The 22,942-nt window shown below is 48.2% G+C and overlaps 1 protein-coding gene across 1 annotated transcript in view; it reads left to right on the forward strand.

Moving 5' to 3' along the window:
• The window catches only part of CDH13 (cadherin 13), an 870,720-nt gene that overhangs the window by 638,125 nt on the left and 209,653 nt on the right, over window positions 1-22,942 (forward strand). The gene's annotated exons all lie outside the window — the stretch shown is intronic.

A 22,942-nucleotide genomic window follows, 5' to 3' on the forward strand; every position in this document is an offset into this window, starting at 1 on the left:
AGCATGTGCTGATCTGCATCAGTCATGACGTCACAGCGCCCCCTAAGACGCAGACTGATTGATGTGCTGTGGCTGTTTTGGGGGCAGGGAAGGAGAGATGGAGGCCAACATTACAGAAAACGGGGGCGTGTCAGCGCCGTTTCCTTCGCATGCTGAGGCCAGCACGCAAAGAGAACGGGGCGCAGATGCACAGGCACTGGAAGCGTGAAATACATGACCATCCTGAGTAAACGGAGGGTTACTCAGATGACCAATGCTCACGAAGATGATCTAATGCCGCAACTTCGGACGCAGCAGCGGAACTCAGAAGCCGTAAGTGGGCATCTTTCTACTACAGATGCCTCCGGCTGCTTTTACAGAGCTCAGAATCAGACCCATAGCCTACAGACAACAAGGATATATACATTTTATATATAAGATAATAAAGCACATAATGGTGATCCTGTCTATATATACCACAATCTACATGTGATAGAGGACCCCGGTACACACCAGCCAGTGTCTAGTAAAGGACAAATAATTGTATGTGTAGTCACATGACTTGTGTAACCCCCGCTGCTATCCGAGTGGTAGCTACTGTAGTAACTAGATAGACACCAGAAGGTAGACAGTCAATAGGTTCATGGGGTTTAATAGGGCAACAGTAAGTGGTATTAGATAGGAAACAAAAAGAAAGAGAATTGTTTTTGTTCGATGCACTTGAATTAAAACATAACCTTTATTGTCCATATAATAAAATATTGGTCATTATTTAATTAAAACCGTGAAATATAAAAGAATAAAATGGTGTTTATAGAGGGGAATTTGTGTAAATAAAATTGTGTATAACATCCGGCCATTTTTATTCCAATTGTAAATAGAGACATTGTTAGATTAGCTTCAGATGTAATATAATTATATTATATCTGAAGCTAATCTAACAATGTATCTAAGTTAGACTACTACTTGGTGAATGATTTGATACTATATTCCTGTTATTAATCCAATATAAGGGACACAAAGGCCCGTATTCAATTTGAAGCGAAAAGCCGTTTTCGCGTGTTTTGGGCGAAAACTTTTCGCCGATGACGTCATTTTCGCCTGTTTTGATTTTACTCCATATTCGATTTGGAAGACTTTCGGCCTAGGCGGGAAAGTCTATGCAATGTAATAGGCGGAAAAGTTTCGCCTATGAATACTAGGCGGAAAAAAGTGCAGAATTGGGGTTTTGGGGTGCAACGTTGCGGGAACCCCCGTGCAGCCTTCAGACAGTCCCCCAAAGGTAATCTGCGTCAAAATTAAAAAAAAAAAAACACTTATGGACACCCCAAAAAATTACTTTGAATTTGGGGGCAAAAAAAAAAAAATGTTGGGGGACAAAGTTAAAAATTAGCAAACTTGACTCTGGGGGGTCCCCAAGTACGCCCCAGGTGTTTTTTGGATTGCAGGTACTTGCGGCAGGTGGATTTTTCATGATTTTTTTTAACTTAACTTTAGCAACTTTTAAATATGCTGACCCCCGTTTTCACGTACCCCAAATTTGCTGGGATAAGTTATTTTCTGCAAAAAAACCTTCTGAATACTATTCTGCACCACGTATACAAAAACGCTATTTAGCAGCTATTGAGCCCATTTAAAAATACCAAATACATTCAACAAGCCAAATCGGGGGGTACCATAGCTAACCCCCATATCAGAGCATCTTTTGGGGGGTGTCAGGCTGATTTCCCCAAATCTGAGAGGACTTTCCACCTGTTCAAGTTTCGCCGGATCCCGTTTTTGCGTACTTCCATATTGAATACGGGGTAAAGCGGGCACGGCCGCGATACTTTTCCGCCTACAAAAGACGTGATGTAGGCGAAAAGTCTGGGAGGCGGTAAAGTATCGCTGATCCGCTCTAATTGAATATGGCTCAAAGTGTCCAATGTTTGATACTGTACATTCGATACTCTGTTTTCTCGGCACATGGTATCTGTGAGGAATATAACTAGTATAAACAATAAGTATTTGAATTACATTTGGAATAAAAACATTTACACAGGACCATTCAGTTAAAGTATATATGTTAATTCATCACTGTGGAACATTAAGAACATTACAATAAACCGCAATACAGGTTAACAAGTGAAGCTCTAAACGGCCGGATGTTATATACAATTTTATTTGCACAAATTCCCCTCTATAAACACCAGTCTATCCTTTTATATTTCACTGTTTTAATTAAATAATGACCAATATTTTATTATATGGACAATAAAGGTTATGTTTTAATTTAAGTGCATCGAACAACGACAATTCTTTTTCTTTTTGTTTCCTATGTAATTCATCTTTTGTTGAAAGATAGCACCCTCTGGGCCTGATTCAGAGCCGCTCGTAAGCGGCCGCTCATTCGCTCCGAGCGATGTTCGCACATCTGCGCATGCGTATGAGTCATAATGCGCATGCGCCAACCAGTCAGTGCGGTCGGAAATCGTGTGTTCGCAAAATTGCGAGTGCCTGCTAATTTGAGTGACAGGATGAGGCGTTTGTGGGTGGTAACAGGGGAAGGTGCTTGAAAACGGGGAGTGGAGATCCGAACGCAGGCGTGCCAAACGGTCAAAACGGGCGTTTTAAGGGTGTGCATAATTAACAAAGCAGCGTCATCGACCACGTCACTTGGTTGTTTCTTAGCCTGAACTGTTCGCATGATTGCGGTAGGAAAATCCAACCACAAGCACTGCGAGCAGTTCAGACGCCTTTCGATGTACTCGATTAATCTAATAAATAGCGGAGATGACGTATGATGCGAGCGGCCAGGGGGCGTCTTTACAAAATAGCGAGCGCATGTTTCGTTCACTCGCTCAGACATAGAGGCGTCAACAGACCGCAAAGAGCGAGCGCTCAATTTAAATAGCCGGCCCCTTTTTCTGAACGAGCGAGCGCAAATAGCGTCCGGCTCTGAATCAGGCTCTCTGTCCCTTAACTGAATATATCTAGATAACTGAAGTGATTTGATATATAAGGGGATAATCAGTACTGTATATATACAATTTGTTGATCTTTATGAGAACAGTTAGCTGTGCGGATGAAGTAATTTCTCACACTATTGAACATTCCTGACCATGCATTAGGTCAACTGGGTTAAAAGATTGTCAGGGTCAAAGGGTCGACATGCAAGTGGTCGACAAAAAAAAAGTTAACATTTTTTTAAATGGCTTTTTCCTCATTTTTAGTACTAAAGTAGTATTGTCTATCTATCAATCCACACCCAACCCCATCCAGGCACCTAATATACACTTCAGAAGAGTGAGAACAAAACTTAATTGAAGTTAGTGCTAGTATAGTGTAGCGTAGCCATGGTAATGTTCTGTGGCTGTGGTCCCACGCAGATGTCGCAGTTGCAAGGATGGGAACCCTATGTACTTAGGGGCTCTTTGATTTAGTCTTCCATCAAATGTGTCAGAAAAAATATAGCCCTACAGAAGAAGAGGTGAACTGTACAAAATTCCTGCAAGCTGTAATGTTGTTGTTCTATAGTCACGGCTGTTTTACGGTTTCCGTATGTGGCCATTAAGAACCAAATTTCCATCTCGGAAAGCACCCAATGGGATCGCAAGGTTGTGTACTTCCTCCCACTCACTGTTCTAAAACTGTATCTCACTACGGCTCCGTGCAGTACATTTATTTTACATTACGACTTGATTAAATTACCTTTTTAGATGTGGTTATTCACAGTATACAACCGAATTAAACTTTGCACCATTTCCGAAGAAGCTAAATCAAGTTTATGTTTGTGGGCCGCCAAACTATGCATAACACAATGTTAATGATGTCTCCAGAACAATGCACTTGACATGTTGGGAGATGGTTGAGTGATATCCAACAGAGCTCGGAATATATGCAGGTATAGGGAAACATAAAGAGAAACAGACATCCATCTCGTCAATGTTTTAACTCCAGTAGCTAAGCAATGCCAAGGCTTTGTGTATCACGATCGTCTCTGAGATTAGGCCCAGGAATGGAAAAGCAGAGAGAGATATCCGATTCGGAATGCTGAACTGTGCACCTCCCATCATCAGAAAGCCGCAAAGGGACTATGAAGAACAATGTAAGCAGATATGCTTCTGTGTGTTCATACAGTAGGTACCGTGACAGATAAATGAGCATAAATACCACTTGTCATACATAGCTATAAAACACAAGGCATTACAACTCAAGGATTTCCTAACACAGCTGCCAACCTTTGAAAATATTTGTAATTGTCCAATTTAACAGACACATTGGGGGCGATTCAATTAATTTATCGGGCGACCTTAACTAATGGGCGCCTGATGGATTAATTAAATTGCTGCTCCGTTTGGGTCTGCACTGCCACGGGTAGACACACCACCTGGGGTGGTGAGCAGAAATCTGTGAGAAGTCGGCACTTTAGGCGACCGAATGGGAGTTTGGGCTCCCCAAAGCCATACTTTAGATCGTTAAACCCAGTACTGTTGGGCGCACACATGCAGCACAGGAGCAACAATTAAATTGCTTCAGTGGGCGCCCATTAGTTAAGATGCCCGATAAAAGAATATAATTGCCCCCTTTGAGTATTTTTAGGATGAAGTGGAAAAGATAGTGGAGATAAGGAGTAAATCTCTCATCCATACTCATTACCTGTTCCCATTCATGGTTGTAAGGCTATTTTTGGGCTTTGGAATGCCCTCCCTTGCACAACAAGACTTTCCTCTAGCTTCCAAACCTTCAAGCGTTCCCTGAAAACTCACCTCTTCAGGCATCTTATCACATTCCAGAACCACCCACATAACCTCCATAAGCTCTCCTACTGTACCAACAGTAGTTACATTCCCTCTATACAGCTAACGCCAGTGTTCTCCCCAAAAATTGTTGGCTGCAAGCTGGGATTAACAAGTAGTCAGATGGGGACAGTTTAATACTTTGCAACAATGAAAAATGTTGAAATCCTTATATCATACTTGCCTACTCTCCAGGAACGGCCGGCAGTCTCCCGAATCTCAGGTGCTGCTCCTAGCCATCTGAAAGAGCATTCAAGTCTACCGGAGGCTACAGTGTGCACCGCCTCATCTGCCTGACACCACTCACTTTCCAAGAAAAGTGGGCGGTCTGGGAAGCAGATGACACAATTTGCGTTGAATCTTGTCGTCGTGGTCACTGCCCCCACTTTAGAAGGCCGGTAATCTTGGCATTGTAAAGTGGTGGACGGGGCCACAATAAAACGATTGCGCCATCCAGCTTTCTGTAGCACTCCCTTTGCCATGCCACCTGCTGTACCAACCTGGCTGCCCCCTCCTGGAGGGTGAAGTCAGAAAGTCGGCAACTATGGCCAGAGTCAGAATGGCCCACAAAGGGTACAGGGGAAATCCCCGGTTGATCCCACTGCCTCTGGGCCTCACCTATACCTCTAGGGGTCAGGTTCCAGACCATGCACTTAAGTTATACATTGTAACTATACTATTAGAGGGTCAGTGACTTGGTGGAGCAGTTTCATCATGATGAAACTGGGTTCTTGGTTTGTTTCTGTCGGAACTACACCAAGATTCACCCTGTTGCCAATCAAAGTGGGTGGTCCTGAAACAGTCCTGCTTTATAAAGGGGCCTTGCTCTTTGCATGTCCTCTCTAATGGTTGGCCAAGTCCCTTTATGGTGGCTGGTCACACCCCTTCAAGTTGGGTCCCTTCCACTGCATTCCCTGGTGGGTCCTTCCTGCCCAGTCTCAAACTGACTGTCTTATATTGATGAATTTGAGATTAGCAATTCAAAATTAAATACATTTTTAAAGACTCTTGTAGATATTGTCAGCTTGCTGGCTGGACACAGATATAATGGTGTCCAGCAATGCACGCTGAGACACAGTGATGCATGTTGGGACACACTGCACATCTTCACTCTCCATCTACCCTCATTGCCATGTTCCCACCATCCAAACCGTGCCCTGCCCCTTAAAGGCCGGCAGGGATCTCTGCTACTGTGGCTGTCACAGTGACGTAAGCACAGCGGAACTCTGATTGTGGACGTCAGACCCCTAAAACAGGATAGTGCCATGTGGCATGTAAAAACAGCCATGTGGAGCACCTGTAAAATTGATCCTGAGAGGAATACTCCTGCACATAAAAGTGGGCGGTTCAGGGGGGCGATGTCGCGATTGGCGCTGAATTGCATCATTGTAGCCCCACTCCCTGCATTGTAATGTCGGTAATATCAGAATCATAAAGCGGGGGGGGGCGGGGCCACGGTGACGCGATTGCGCGGACAGGCCCCTGCTTTACCCACTTTATCCGCCCCCACCCTCCCTTCTGCACCAACCTGGCAGCCCTCTCCCAGAGGGGTCTGCCAAAAAGTCGGTTAGTAGGACTATAGATTTCCCCGCCACCAGTCAGAGATGGTGCCCCCTCCCCAACCCATACTGCTTCTTACTCTAGCGCAGGGGTGGGGAACCTTTTTTCTGCCGGAGGCCATTTTGATATAGACAACATTATTTGCGGGCCTGGTGCAGGCCACACCCCCTCCATGTGATGTCACATGAGGACCGGGACACAATCGCCGGTGATTACAGCAATGCCTGGAGCATCCTGAGGATGTTTCGGGGAGCTGTAAGGGCAGCGATGTGACCGCCTGAAGTGTCCTAAGGACGCTCCAGGTGGCACTACTGCATAGATTCTGGCCGCAGGGTGCCATTATAGGCACGCAGCTAGCCAGACGAGGCTAACAGAAAAAAGCTCAGAGGGCCAGACCAAATGACTCCAAGGGCCTTATACGGCTCCTGGACATGAGGTTCCCCATCCCTGCTCTAGCGGATGGGAAGGAGGGGTTCCAAGTACATTTGCTGCACCCTTCAGTCTGGAGTGTGGTGCTGGGCCCGGCGCTACAGAGGAGGTTAAAGATCCAGCAGAGGTATGGCCCCAACTAGAGAGGAATGTTTGTGGCAATGGGGAAGCAGTCGGGAAGCCGGCGATCGCAATGCCGACCGCTCGCTTCCTGACTGCTTAATCCAGGCAAGGTACAAATGACACGCATCATTAGACTTACGCTGGGAGCCCGACACCCAGCTGCGGGGGGGGGGACGACGACGACTTAGGGTTAGGCTAGGGGAAGGGGGGATTAAGGTTAGGCACCCCCGGGGGGGAGGTCAGGGTTAGGCACCCCCCCGTGAGGGTTAGGTTTAGGCAGCGGGGAAGAGGGGGTTAGGTTTAGGCACTTAGAGGGGGGTTAGGGATAGGCACTTGGGGGAGAGGTTAGGGATAGGCTAGGGGAAGGGAGGTTAGGGTTAGGCACCCCCCCGGCAGGGTTAGGTTTAGGCAGCGGGGAAGGGAGGGTTAGGTTTAGGCATTTGGGGGGGAAGTTAGGTTCAGGCACCCCTAAGGGAGGGTTAGGGTGTAGAATTAGGTTAGTTTATACTTACCTTAAGGGCGATCAGGATTTCCTCCTCTGTCGGGCTGCCGCTGTCGGGATTAGTAAATCATACTGATTCCGTGGCAATGTGCCAAGGGATATCCGAGGTCATGGATGGACAGGCTACGCGTCATGGCCCAGCTGATTCTGCTTGCCAGCCATCAGTGATGGAAGGTACTGTTCTGACTATATAGAGATATACTGATTAAATAAACAGCAAAGTTACAAACAAACAACAACAACAGGACAAGTTGCAGATGTAATTGGCATATGCAGATATATTATGGTATTTAAGCCCAAGCATCACAGAAAATGAAAGATCTGTAAAACTGAGGGCCTAATTCAGGCCCGCTCGCGAGCGCCGAGCGCTCGCAAGCGGGTCGATGGTGCCCTAATGCGCATGTGCACGACGGAGGGAGCTCCGTCGTGCGCATGCGCGAGACCCGCATAGCGACAGCCAAGCTGTCGCTATGGGTCTCGCACCAAAGGGGGCGTGCTGTCGATGGTGAGTGACAGCACGCCCCCTTTGGTGGGCGTGCCGGGGGCGTGGCTGCCCAGACGGAGGCGTTCCCATGGGAACGCCTACCGTCTGGGTCCGGCCTCACTGACATCACTAGTGATGTCAGTGGGAGTGTTTTTGGCTCTGATAGAGCCAAAATCACTCCAGGGCTTGCGGCAGCGAGACCCTACCGCAGGGTCTCGTCGCAAGCCCAATGGTCGCGATGGTCTTGACCATCGTGACCATCTTTTTGGCCGCTCACATAAGCTGTGGGTGGTCACCCACAGCTATGCGAGCGGCCAGGAGGCTGCTCCATTTTTTAGGTAGGAGATCCCTGATTCAGAGCGAGTGCTCTGGTCAGAGCGTCCGGCTCTGAATCAGGCCCTGAGAGAGTTATGGTCAAACACAAGAGGAAATGTGTTGTAAACAACCAATCAAACATCTGCTCTCATTGTCGAAGTTATACAATGAAAGCTAATTGCTGATTGGTTACTGTAGATCCCTGCATGGCACATCCACCAGCCGTTCATTCCAGAGCGAAGAGCACAGAATGAGGGATTATTATAAGATACACCAGGGTCCTCCTCAGCTTCTCATCCTGTGCAGAGGGGAGAGAATGCTCTTCAGGGCTGGGTACAATGATTCAATAAACATCTGTCATGTATATATAAAATTACCATTGCAGTGTTTTAATTATATTATCTATGCACAAGTCCTTTCCACCAGAGAATTGAAGTGACGGTTCAAGGGCTGAGAGAAATAAAACATGACATTGCTCATTCCTTTTCCATCCCCGAGCTAACATTTAAATTAATTTTCTTTTAGCACAACAAAGTATGTTAATTGGAAATTAGTTTTGATTGTAATTTTTTTTTTTATTAACAAGGGTCTTTGATATACAGTAGTTGTATAAGATGTGGCAATCATTAAAGGCAGGCATCTTTATTTATTCCCATATAACTGGGAAACAAACCTATTCATACTGTAGTTACAGTAGGTACAGTTTATATTCACAAGTGTCATATGGGTTTTTCTTCCTATGCAGAATGGCATAACAGCAACAAAACACTGCCACCTACTGGCTATGTTGATAGAAGACCAAAGCTTGCAGTGATTTACACACTGACTAGTCAGTCATCCAATTTGGTGAGCTTGCCCAGCTGTTAGTGCCCACACAGACAACCACATAGGTAGAGGTTTCTAACCTTCAGAAGATGCTTCTGATTGAGGATTTTGATATTTGGGAAATGATTGTAATATTTTGTCTAAATCATTGATATTTAGCAGAGCATTCAGTAATGGCCAACACTTCCTGAATGTGTAGACTCCCTGAAATAGTGGTGATCTCCCTGACCCCCTGAAGTGCCTAACAATCTGGCCGAAGCCGGGCTGGGTGTGTGCAACACAGAGATTATGTCATCACTCTCCACCCTCCAAAGAGAAAACACTGAGGCTGCAAGAAAATGGCCGCCTGCTCTCCAACAGACTGATGGCTACATGTCCAATGATGTGTGATAAAGTACGGGGATGTGTGACAGATTGCACGAACCTGGTGGAATGGAGAGAGTTAGAGGGTGCTATTTAAGATGCTAGAAAAAAGTAGTGCCCATAATATTTTTAAAGCACAATCTCAGCTATATATATAGAATTATTGTGTACTAGCTGGGATACCCAGCATTGCCTGGGTTGAAGACTGGGCCCTGAAATACACCTGCAGCCTTTATTTGTTTACATTGTTCTCGCCTATAACCCCACTCTATTGATCCTGAAAAGGACCCCACTGTTTGCTAACATGCATGCAATCAGTGGCGTAACTACCGTAGGTGCAAAGGGGTGCGGTTACTATGGTGGCCGAGCTGCTTCTGTGGCCTGCCACTCCACCTGCACCCAATCACACACACAAGGTGAGTTGGTCCAGTCAGGGCCATCAAGAGGGTTGTTGATTTGGTGGCGGTCCACCGGCTGATTACAGCTGGCACACTGGCAGGCAGTCATGAAGAGACAGCACCGCCGGTTGTGAGGCATTCAGAGCTCACGGACCGGCAGCCAATCTGCAGTGGTGGTTCCTGATTGGTTGCCAGTCCACAAGCTCCAATTGGCTTGCGACCAGATTCAAATTGCACCTGCACTGCCTGTCCATGTCTGCCGCTGCCTGCCGGTGCGCCAGCTGTAATTAGCTGGAGGCAACCACACCTGCTAGCTGCTGATGGCACACAGGGGGAGGCGAGAGGCTGCTGGATGGACACTGGGAGGTGACTTGCTGGGGGAGCATAATGTGTAAGGGGCGTTACTATTGTGTGGAGTAATGTGTTATATGGGGCGCTACTACTATGTGGCATAATCTGTAATTGTGTTCACTCTAGCTCCGGCGGCAGGCGCACCCGAAAAGGGGACGTGGCCATTGAAAAGGGGGCATGTCCATAAGACGCGTCACCTTTTTGTCACTCTTGGCGGCGTGCCCGGCACTTCCGGACACGCCGGGCAGCCCAAAGTCTATTCACCGACGGTGACCGGGTCACTGCACATTTCCCCACCCGCGGGACACTGTGACCCGCGGGTGAAGATGGCACCTGCAGGCTGTCTTAGTGGTGCGCTGCGCAGTGAGGGCAGGCGCTTTTTGCCCTCCAGAAGGAGGGCAGGGCGCAGCGCGCCGCTAAAACATCCTAGCGGGAACACTATGTAAAGGGCATTACTGTGTGGTATAATGTGTAAGGGGCATTACTGTGTAGTGGGGTGTTACTGTGTGGCATAGTGTATAAGGGGCACCACTACTGCATGGCATAATGTGTATATGGGGTAACTTGAATGGACTCTTTGTGGCATAACCTGAATGGGGTCTGTGTGGCATAACATGAATGGGCTCTATGTGAGGGCAAATGTATGTGTTGTTTTTTTTCCCCTCTGGGGGGGCCTTTTAGGATCTTCCTATGTGGCCCACAAAGTTCTTGTAAAACCCTAGCCTGGAAACACAAAGGCACTGGATTTAATATGAACTTGCATGAGTCATCAAGTTTGCTTACACTGAGGTTAAAAGGATACTTTTGTACCTTTATCACAGGTTTATGGCAGACTGCCAATTTCCACTGGATCCTGTGTAATTTAAGTGTGTCCCCATTTTTAGGGATTGTGTGAGTGTGTGGGACTGACGAGGTTCACACCTAGGCAAAAACCTTAGCCTGGTCAAACTACACCACCATGCCAAATTTGGTGGAGCTAGGTCCAAACCTCTGGCTGTGCAGAAAGGACAAACAGATGACAGACAGACACTCTTTCTCGATTATTATATAGATGTTTAGATGTGCTTTGTAACTGCTTTGTGGCTCAGTTGGACGTTGGTCAGTTTTCTGACACGCCTCTCAGACGGAGCAGTACGCGTCCTCTTCAGCCAGAGCCACGTGCATAGATGATGCTTTCACATTCTCAAAGTTAGGCAAGTATGTAGCAGAGGTTTCTGATATCTGCCACAGTAGATTTTTGGGAAAGGTATCAGATGAGCAGCACGGTGATGTAGTATCGACATTATGAATACATCCCCTCAAGGAGGGTGTACAGCTCAGACTTGCAGGGTTAGCTGTTATGCTGGGATCAGTATGGAATACCGCCGGTTCTAATCCTGATGCCGGAAGCCCGGCACCATTGAAGATCCCGACAGCTGTTTTGGTAAGTACTAACTAACCTAACTCCCCCTTTAGGGGTGCCTAAACTAACCTCCCCCCCCCAAGTGCCTAACCCTAACCCCCTCTATCAGGGCCGGCTCCAGGGTTCTGAGCTCCCTGTGCCAGCTCTTGAGAGAGCGCCCTAACCAGAAAATTTTGGGGCATGGCCTAATTACCATAGGCCACACCCCCTGTGTGACATTATTTGGAGGTGTGCCCGCATGGCACGCCTCCAAATAACGTCAGGCTGGGGATAAGGCCCAGCACTCCGTCACTGGCTGGGCTTCTCCCAGCCCTCTCCCGTAAGTGAATGGTTGTCGCGCGCATGCGCGAGGTATCTATTCACTCTCTGGGGGTCCGGCACAGCTGCGGTGTTGGGGGTCCCCAGCCTCCCGATTTGACCACCCGCGGGCCACTTTGGTCCGCGGGTGCAACAGCGGGACAGTACTGTCCCGCTGAAATCGGGATGCTGGGGAGGGGTGCCGCCCTCTATGGGTGGTGCCCCTGTGTGACCGCTCAGGTCGAACACCCCTAGAGCCGGCCCTGCCCCTGTAGTGCCTAAACCTAACCCCGGCTTCCTGACTGCATCCCGCTATGCTGGGCCTGTCATGGCTGGTCTCTGTAGCAGTTGCTCTACCAGTAGTTATGCCTTTGAGTGTATTTTTTTTTTTTGTATTGTTATACTATACCATCTCCTCCATTGTATTTGGAAGAAGACATCTTTGTTTTAATAAGTTTAGTGATCAGTACCTAATGTGACCAATGACATTTATATCCAGATTTTATTTTATTTATTTTTTCTGCTTTAAAACCAAAGACTGTAATCGACTAACTGTTGTTACTGTTGTTACTGTTGTTACTGTGCAGGTTATAATACAAAAACATGGGTGACTGGACAGAAATTTAATAGATTGTAAGCTCTTGCAACTACGGCTTCACTCTGTTTGCTGGAGATTCCTGCTATTTATTATGTCGGACAGTTAATCCTCTGCGTCTGCTCTGAATATGGAGGGCACGATTAGGACTTGGATTTTCTACCAGGGATATAAAGCATTGGAATAATCAGGCAGGTCACAGCCTGCCCCTCTCTCATCACCAGTCATGACATTGAAATCACTTTCTCTCCTACACATGTAGCGTGATTGATCTGAGCTAAGCTCCGGGGCGCTTTGCTTGTGGGCTGCCCTAATTCTGTCTCTACATCTTCTTCCCTTTCATCTTGACCTTTCCATATTCAATCAATACTTTTGTTTGTTCGATAAAAAGAATATCCAGCCTTTGTGTGCACTGTCCACCAACCACCCCCTTTACAGCAAATGGATTCAACAAGGTGACTGAAGGCACATGAAATATTTATTAATAATGCAAATGCAGAGTCCGCGACACCTCTCAAATTCTGACACAAACTCGCACAACAACTTTCTGGCGCTGCCAAGTTGGATAGATACCTCTGTCAGCCAATGAAATAGGGTATGCAGTCGGGAAGCCGGCGGACCTAATCCCGACAGCCGGCTTCCCGACTGCTTTATCCCGGCGAGGGTTAAATGACAGGCGTTTAAATCTAGACGCCTGTCATTTTACAGCTGCTGGGAGACTGGCCCCTGGCATCCCGATCGAAGTGATGCCGAGCGCGGACAGCCGCGCGGTTAGGTGTAGGGCTCTCGGGGGGGACTTAGGGTTAGGCACCCCCCCGGGAGGTTAGGGTTAGGCTACGGGGAGGGAGGGTTAGGGTTAGGCACCCCCCCCCGGGGGACTTAGGTTTAGGCACTTAGAGGGGGGATTAGGGTTAGGCACTGGGGGGAAGGTTAGGGTTAGGCACCCCTAAGGGAGGGTTAGGGGGGGGGAGGTTAGGTAAGTGAATACTTACCTGAGGACATACTTGCTGACAATCAGCTCCCTCCTTCTGGGAGGGAGCTGATTGTCGGCTAACAGCAGAGGATGTGGCCGGTAATTGATGTCATATTGGGGGCGGGGGCGCACGATTGCGTCATTGTGGCCCCGCCCCCTCTTCACAATGCCGTTATTTTCGGCATTGTGAAGCAGGGGGCGGGGCCACAATGACGCGATTCAGCACGAATCGCGTCACCGACCTCCCCGCTGCGGGGGTTTCTAGTTTAATCTGGGGGGAGGTCGGGAGGGTCGCTGGCTGCCGGGAGATTTGCCTACCTTTCCGGGGGGCCGGGAGCGGCACCTGAAAATCATGAGGCTCCCGGCCAAATCGGGAGGTTAGGCAAGCCTGCCTGAGGACGATCGGGATTTTCACCCATGTCGGGCAGCCGCTGTCGGGATTCCAACCGCCAGACAAGCGTCCTGCGGTAAATCATATAGATTCCTAAAATAGTAATAACACGTATTATAAGAAGAGCATCTTACAAGCAGGGCCGTAACTAGGGTAGTGCGCAGGGCAGGGGGCGCTGTTTGGGCCTGTCAATTTTCCTGTTATCATTCTCACTTGTAGCTTCCTCTTCTTTTATCCCCAGCATCTCCTGGCCTCCCCTATCTCTTCCCTGGCCCTTTCCCATGAGGCCATGGCCCTTGGAGGGGTGGGCGCCAATGCTCTTTTTGGCACAGGGCACCAAAAAGTCTAGTTACGGCTCTGCTTATAAGGTCAAGATGCCCAGATTATCATCTACTGTGGCTGTGACGTAACCATGGCATCTTCTGTCTGTAGCCAGTGGCCTTTTATGCAAATGACAGCAAAGGAGGCAGATTCTTCAGGGATTCTAATAGATTTATAGGAAAAAATTCCCTTTCCACTAGATCACCAGAGAATCCGCGAGTAGTACATATTGCTCTATCTGTTTTATACCCTGTATACAGTAGGTAAATCCTTACCTTTTATGTGTTTTAAAGAAACGCATCTCTCCGAAGCTTCAAACCGGCTCGCAAAACCCACTTCTTTTCTAAAGCGTTCCTGCACTCCTCCTAAACCGCCGTTCTATGGGCATGCAATGACCGTCGCTGCTGTGATCCCGTACGCAGCGAACTTGCAAAAACAATCTAACGACATCACGCCATCTTTTGCACACTCACTGTCGGCGTATCACGTCCGCCACTTAAAGTGCAAACATCCGTCGGACCTGGAACCTCTGAGCAAGCCTATGCTGTCTCTGAATGAGCGTCTCGCCTAAGACCCCAGGGGATCTCCAGCTGTGTATGAATTCACAGAGGGTCACTAGGGCACACCCAGAAAACTGTTCCGACATGCCTGCGTTTTTTTAACCACCCTCCGTCACCTCCCCGAAATGTTGACTACCTGTCACTCACTCTGCAAAAAAATCCTCTGTGACCGCTGTCACCAACCAATCGCTGTGTGCTCGCAGTGCGGCTTTGCTGCACGCACAGAAGCAAAAGAATGCCTCCACCATGTTTGACCGTGACATTGCATGCATCTGTCTCCTCTCTGTGTCCCCCCTGTCTGTCTACACCTCCGCTATAGATTGTAAGCTCTAATAAGCAGGGCCCTCTTACCTCATGTGCTTTTCCTTCCTGACCTATACTATCCGCTTCTCTAGTGATGGCCATCAATGGTTCTATCATCGATCGATGTTTGTTTTTAACCATCGGTAGAAAACCATTGATGGTTTAGCCATGGAAGGCTGACTGCTGTGCATGGGTAGACAGTGGCCATCAGACTAGCACCCAGGGGCAAACGCAGGATTTTTAGGGGGGGGGGGGTTCCAATATATTTATATATATATATATATATATATATATATATATATATATATATATGTGTGTGTATGTGTGTGACACACGCAGCAAACATGCACACATGACATACACACACAACATACTTGCATACATGCACATAGCAGACTTACACACACCCTAGTTGCCAGGCTGCTGCTCGGGTGGCCGTACTGATCCTCCCTTTTCCCTGGGACTCCTATGTCTCACACACATACATCCCAAACACCCTTCCCCCTCTAGGACTTCAATGTCACACACACACATACATACATCACACACACACACACACACGCACACAAACACATACAACACACATACCACCTACCCGGGCCAACACTAGTAACAAGAGTGAACTGACCTGACTCTTCAGGGTTTGAGCCTCTCAGTGACTTGCCGCCTTCCCGCGCCGCGCCGCCCCCAACAGCTCCTCCATCCCTCATCAGCACTGTGGGAGTTCTCTGGAGAGACGTCATGACTCTCCTTAAAGCCAGTGCACCAAGCTGGAGTCGGGGGAGGCGGAGCTCGCAGAAGGGTTGTGGATAGATCCCTTTCCGTAGATGTACCTATGGAAAGGGGATCTAGCATCAACCTTCACAGTAGTCAGGACAGCCGGGTGCGCCGCTGATATACACCACAGCGGGCGCCCGGCAAATACACATTGCAGCAGCTGCCGGGCAGACCTCTCTCCAGAGAACTCCCACAGAGCATTTCCCCCTCTGTACGGTCACCCGGGTTACAGCCCGAGACGGAGACAAGACTGTCTCCGTCTATAAAAAAAAAATTTGGTTGGTCAGGGGGGGTTTCTGGGTACTCGGAAACCCCCCCTGCGTGCGCTAGTGGCACCGCTGATGTTTCCTCAACATTGGGTGCCGCCATTATAGCTGCCAGGTGATGGCAACACTTGCCATCTGTCATAGAGTATCGATGGCTGCAAAACCATCACTGGTCGATGGTCATCCTTAGTCTCCTCTCCATTACCAACAGCTGCACTGAATGGGCTCAGCTGGCGATGCTTTCATGGTTAATATGACTGCATATGTAGCATTGTTTATACAGCTTGTATCCTATGTTCCTTAATGGTTTGTACTGTAAGTCTTTTGCACTGTTTTCTTATGTTTGCAATTTTCTGTGTACGTACTTTGTATGGTGCTGTGGAGCCCTTGTGGCACCATATAAGTAAAGGTTAATAATAATGATAATACTAATGAGGTTTTCCATTTAATGCTAAACGTTAATTATGAACTTCCTGTGGGCAGAACAGATGTGTCCTCAAACACCCAGCACCAACCAATGCACCATATGGGTCAGGACCCGGAACTTTTGGTATTTATTTTATCAGATTTCATATGACTTTTAGATTCATTTTCCGTTTAAGAAATTGTTTGGAACATATTGACTGACTATTTCTAGTCTAGATCATCAGGGGTTTAATACCTATACCCTGGATTGATACGCCACCTTCCGATCAGAAAGTTGAATTTGAACACATTCCTACTGTATATACCTCTACACCAGGGGTCTTCAACCTTTAGTGTGGGCCACATTAAAAAATTAAACGAAGCCAAGGGCCACTAAGCTATACTGCGGTATTTAACTCTGCCCCCTCCTCACACAATTATGACCCATAACTGCCCCCTCCTACAATTTTAATTATGTCCCATAACTGCCCCCCTCAGTAGTGCCCCTTATACAGTGCCCCCAGTAGTGGTCCCCCCCAATGCAGTGTTCTCAGTAGTGGTCCCCCCTATGCAGTGGCCCCAGTAGTGATCCCCATTATGCAGTGCCCCCAGTAGTAGTCCGCCCTATGCAGTGCCCCCAGAAGTGCCCCTTATATAATGCTGCGAGTAGTAGCCCCCCTTATGCAGGCACCCAGTAGTGCCCCTTATACAGTGCCCCCATATACACTGCCGGCGGCAGTGTGTCCATTCCTGTGTGTACTTACTGCGGTCTGCACTACAGTAACCATCGGCGGGCCATGGGGAATGGCACTGAGGCGCGGGCCATGGGTTGAAGACCCCTGCTCTACACCATTCCCCCCCATTCTCAAACATCCCACACATTGCGGATACATTAGGGATAAGGGAACACTGTGACTGTCCTGAGAACCTATTTTTTTCTGCTGTAGTTACATAACCTGATATGTATTCATAATAAATACCTTTTTGACTGATTACCCTGGTTACTAGTTTCACATTCATACACGAGTAGGGGTATTCTATACCTGGCAATACTCATATAAACTACATAAGTCAAGCGCAGGTATTCGTGATTTAAGTTTATCCTATGTTGTACAATAGGGGAGTTGGGATAGACCCCTGAATACCAGCAGCTGATATATCAAATCCAGTGTGCGCAGGTTCTAACATCCTCGTTTGGGACAAGACGCAGGGGCGTATCTATAATGGGTGCAGGGTGTGCGGGGCACACGGGCCCCTGGGTCCAGGGGGCCCCCGCACCGCACACCCTGCACCCATAGTTTTACTTACCTCTCCGAAGTCCCACGTCGGCCCGGGGTCTGGCGCTGTAAAAATGATTGGAAAATGGCCTACGTGGCCTTTTTCTTTTTTTTTTGCACATGCACAGTACAGGGAACATGGCCACCGCGGCCATTTTCCCGGTGACCTGCGCATACTTTATAGACTCTGGGCGCACTCTAATGCCCAGAGTCTATAACTCCGGCGCTGGCCGCGCACAGCTGAGTGCACTGTCGGCCACCGGAAAGAGAGGAGGGGGCTCGTGTCGGAGACTGCACAAGGGCCCCCTCCTCTCTAGAAATGCCCCTGTCAAGACGCCTGAGCTGCTTTTTCTTTAAGCGATGCGTCTTATTTGGATCGCAGACGCAGCGAAACACCACTCACAGTGTACTAGCGAAACTGGGCTGCCACTTTAACCGCGCGGGAATTAGTGTTAAACATGGCAGGTGAGTCACAACGGAACTTGGAGCCATTGCATCTACATCGTAGCACTTCGCACACGGAAGTACAAGTGTCGCACATCACACCGATCAGTGTAGTCTAGCAGATTAGTTCTGTCATATCCAGTTGTTTTTATTTAGGCGAATAAGAGACACATTTTAAGCGAGAAAGACGATCAGCGTGGCCAAGTCGCACAAGACCTGGCTCGTTGAGAGGGGATGTTTTCTTGCGCACCTGAAGCCACTGTCTACGAGGACACGTCTCTACATAGTGACATTTGTCGCCTCCCGGAGGCTGCTCCTAAGGTCTGTGGAAGCTATGTTGTCTTTCTCTACTCAGGACCACCGCTTCCTTATACTGTACTATACTCCTCTCTGGGCATAAACCAGCAAATTGAGGTGTAAACCCACCTACAGTATGGTGCACAGTTTGGGGCTTAAGGCACAGTTGGTCTCAGAATGTGCTTCAATGTTTTCACAGTCACTTTAACCCTTTAATAGATAGGGAGTAGCCCTAACTCTGGCATATTCATCCACTTTACTGCAAGAAAAGGGGTTATCTCCCTTTCATAAATAGGCCCACAGGCTTAGCGCTTCCCTGCATGCCTCCAACGTCCTGCACAGCCCCTAAATGCCGCTCATCAGGGCCGTAACTAGGGCAGTGCGACCTGTGCCACGGCACAGGGCACCGTAGGGCAAGCTTGCCTACCCTCCCGATTTGGTCGGGAGCCTCCCTCCCGAATATCGGGTGCCTGCACCGACCCCCTGGAAAGGCAGGCAAGCCTCCTGGCTACAACCTGCCCTCCCCCGCTACTCATAGAGACCACCGCAGCGGGGGGGGGGGGCAGTGACGCTATTCGCGCTGATTCGCATCATCGTGGCCCCGCCCCCTGCTTCACAATGCCAATATTTTCGGCATTGTGAAGAGGGGGCGGAGCCACAATGACACATTCATGTGGCTCCGCCCCCAATGCCACATCATTTCCCAGCCACGCCCCCCGCTGTATGGCATTGTATGGCTCCTCTGTCCCTAAGTGCCTTGTGCTCTCTTTCCTGTTCCTTTAGGGTTGGTACAGTATCTCTCTCTTATTACCGGTCTCTAAGGCCTTAGTGTCCCCTCCGTTACCCAGCTGTCATCTGCATGCCGGGTGACATAATGCTGAAATAATGTTCTATAGACTTGGCAAGATTACGTAATATCTAAGAAGATCTATAGCCTCACTTTTAATTTACCAGGGACATTAGTCAAAATGGATTTGCTGACATGACCCAACAATCCCACAAAAGGGTATTTGTTGCAAACTGGGGACTCTCTCACTCGGCTTTTTATAGCTGTGCGAGCTGCCTTTCCCCCTTGAGCCCAGGACAAATGGGATTGCAAATTGCATCTCGGATATTAGTTTCAAATGCGGTGAAGGATGTTTGTCTTGTGTATCACTGATATAAGTGCCCAGAATATATATACGCATTGATGTGCGGGGGGGGTCCGTTCATAGTAACACAAACTCCTCTCAGCCGTTCGCAAAGAGTTAATCTGCCTCTCACACCCGTGCTGCTCCTGTTTTAATACGATTAGCGCAATAACTCTGTAGATCAATATTTACATGCATAATTTGTTCATTCCTACACACATATACAATGTGTCCTTTGCAGATTTTGTATGCATTGCTTAATTATGGCTGCTTAATGAGAATAATTTAGGAAGACAGATGTGCGAATGTACTGCCGTCCCCCGAAATCCAGAATTTAATGAGTAATCTTGTACTTACCGTGTCTGAACGGCCTGTTTTCATGGATTGCTGCTGAAATCGCCTGCCAGCGTTTACCGCATCAAGACAGTCTGTTTACCCTGTCTATCATTTGATTATGGGAAAACAAACAAGTTCGGGCCTGAGGGACGGGAGTCCAAAGATAGTCTTGACCCCCCCCCTTTCCCAATTCTGTGCAATCAATTGAATCCCATCTATGCTCAGGTTGTTTATCTCTCTGCAAAATATAAGGAAGAATTGTTTATTCGCATTTATTTCTGAAGCACCTTTACCCCTGTGTGTTCTGCAACTGTATCTGTACCATTTCCCTGTATATATTGTGCAAATTATCTACAGCTGCTGCATTCTACCACATCGCTGCAATTTGTCCAGTTATTCCCTCAGTAACACGGCACCCGCGGTGCGATGTCACGGTGGGTGGATGTGGCGTTATCTCTCTCTCTCTCCACCATTACAAAACAATTTCCCCACCAAATGTTTATAGTCTAACAAAAAGGAAATTTCACACACATTACCCAGAAAATACTTCCCTGGCAGATGTGATGGGGCGATGAGAAAAATGGCCTTTTAATGTACTTTTTAACCTTCTTTTCTCTATTGGGAAATAGTTAGTAGATCTCAGATGCAGCAGTGGGCTTTTGTTTTTCGTGGGCATGTGCACCCCCCACGTAAGACTGATCTTGCCAGGTTGTTGAAACCAGACGTTAACCGTACTCATTTCTATTTTCTATAATACAAAAATGATATTATTTGTGTTATGTGCTACAAATAATAATAATTGGTGAGCTCTGATGTCATCACTTATAATTGACGCTGACTGAGGTCATCGCTTCATTAGCAAATGGTATGTTTTACAGGTGATAATGCACACCTTACTGTATATTATCACAGATATTAGAAGTCTCTTTTTGGCCTGCTTGTGCCTCTATGTGTTCATGTAATACCGCAATGGTCAGAATTATGCTACAGAGAGCAGGGCCATGATGAAGCGAATTGGGTCACCACACACTTGAACTTAAGACGGGTACACACTGGAGCGACGGGCATGCTTTCCGATGGAACGAATGCCCTTGAATGGGGATTGCCCGTACACACTTGAACAATTACTGAACGACGGAACGATCACTGTTCTGTCCTTAGCATACCACAGGTTGTTAGCGATATCGCTAGGTTTGATGTGCAGCACATCAAACCTAGCGACCGCGGGAACGCGCAATCGCCAGTACACGCTGAGCGATGCAGGCGATTTGTCATTATGAAACGGCAAAACAGGCCGAGATCGCTCCAGTGTGTACCCAGCTTTAGGCTAATGTAACTGAGGAATAGGAATGGGACTAGCAAATTGAGTCTGAGGTTATCAGATTTTATTTGATCTGTGAGCGTTCCTCTGAACAGTTGAAAATAGAACTACAGGACAAAATAGTTCCTGCCCCCCTGTCCTCCCACACTACACCCCACATTCTATGACCATTAGCACACACCATTACAGCAAGTTCCATGTGCCTAGTCAGGGATGCCCTCTGGGTAGATTTGGCAACTTGTGGGCTTCCAGCTGCTGTGCCAATCAGGGGCGTATCTACCCATTGGCCAGGATGGCACTCGCCAGGGGCGCCGACCAATGGGGGGGCGCCGCCCGGCAGTGCCACCAGTAGCCAAGGGGTGGACAAGTCCCCCAGCCCCACAAGTGTAGGGCAGACCGCAGTGAGAGCGGTCTGCCCTACACAGTTTACAAACACACACCCGCCAGCGGCGGCTGTGTGTTTGTAATAGCAGCCAGCTAATGAGAGTCAGACAGACTCTCATTTGCTGCTGCGTCATCCGCGGAGGGACCCGGATGGCGCTCACTAACGAGCTCCGTGTGCCGGCTCCCCCCCGCAGCATGTGATGGGAGATACGTCATACGTCATGACGTCTTTCCCATCCAGGAGCAGAGCGGCCGGGACTCAGAGCGGACAGCGGCGGTCGCGTCAGGAGCGGGGATCAGGTAAGTTGAATTTTTTTTGTTCTTTGTGTGTGTAAGCCTGGCACTACAGGAGGGGCACTGAAATAGGGGGTGGCCGCTACTGGGGGCACTTTATGGGGGGGTGCCCGCTACTGGGGGGCATTGTATAGGAGTGGCCACTTCTGGGGGCAATTTATGGGGGTGGCCACTACTGGGAGCACTGTATAGGGGTGGCCAATACTGGGGGCAATTTAGTGGGCACTGTATAGGGGGGACTACTACTGGGGGGCACTGTATAGGGGGGACTACTACTGAGGGGCACTGTATGGGGGGCTACTACTGTGGGCACTGTATAGGGGGGCTACTACTGGGGGCAATGCAGCATAGGGGGGATTACTATTGGGGGCACTGCATAGGGGGGGCGCCAGTGCAGTATATCGCCAGGGGCACTTGAATCACTAGATACACCCCTGGTGCCAATCAAAGGTTCCCTGTCTCCATTTAATAGCCTTCTCTGGCAGGTCTTCATTAGAAGTACAGTATATCTAATTGTGGGATGCTATATTGGTGAGCAGTGGGCTGGTACCCTGTTATTTTTTTTATATCCATGAAAAAGGCCCTGATTGAATATCTGGATTCCCAGTACATGTGGAATTCTCACTGTCTGTAAACAAATGTCATTTCCACTTTATCTTGAAACATGAGAAAAGCGCGTGTTTAGGGATCATTCCGATTGAACGGCAGTCAGCGGATGTAATAGCGTTCCTTATTAGACATGCAATGATAAGCATTCAGTGTGTTTTGTCGAAAAGATTGCAGCCGTCTTATTCCAGTCCCAGGAGGTGACCCATAAAGTATTATAGCCTCTGGATATAAATATATTTATGCACCACAGCTGTTAGGCTGAACAATAAGAAAGATCTCCTTTTCAGGAGCTGACTACACTGGCATTTTAGCCGCTGCGAATTTTTCGGTATAAACCGGCACATCAAAACGAGTGAACTCTTTGTATGGTCTGTTCAGATCCACTCTGCTCGGCTGTCATTCCTGGCGTCAGGCAGTGCTCTGGAGACCGCACAGCCGAGAGTTCTAATCCAA

Source organism: Taudactylus pleione, unplaced genomic scaffold, assembly GCF_031769625.1.
Source record: "Taudactylus pleione unplaced genomic scaffold, aTauple2 ptg000484l, whole genome shotgun sequence".
Lineage (NCBI taxonomy): Eukaryota > Metazoa > Chordata > Amphibia > Anura > Myobatrachidae > Taudactylus > Taudactylus pleione.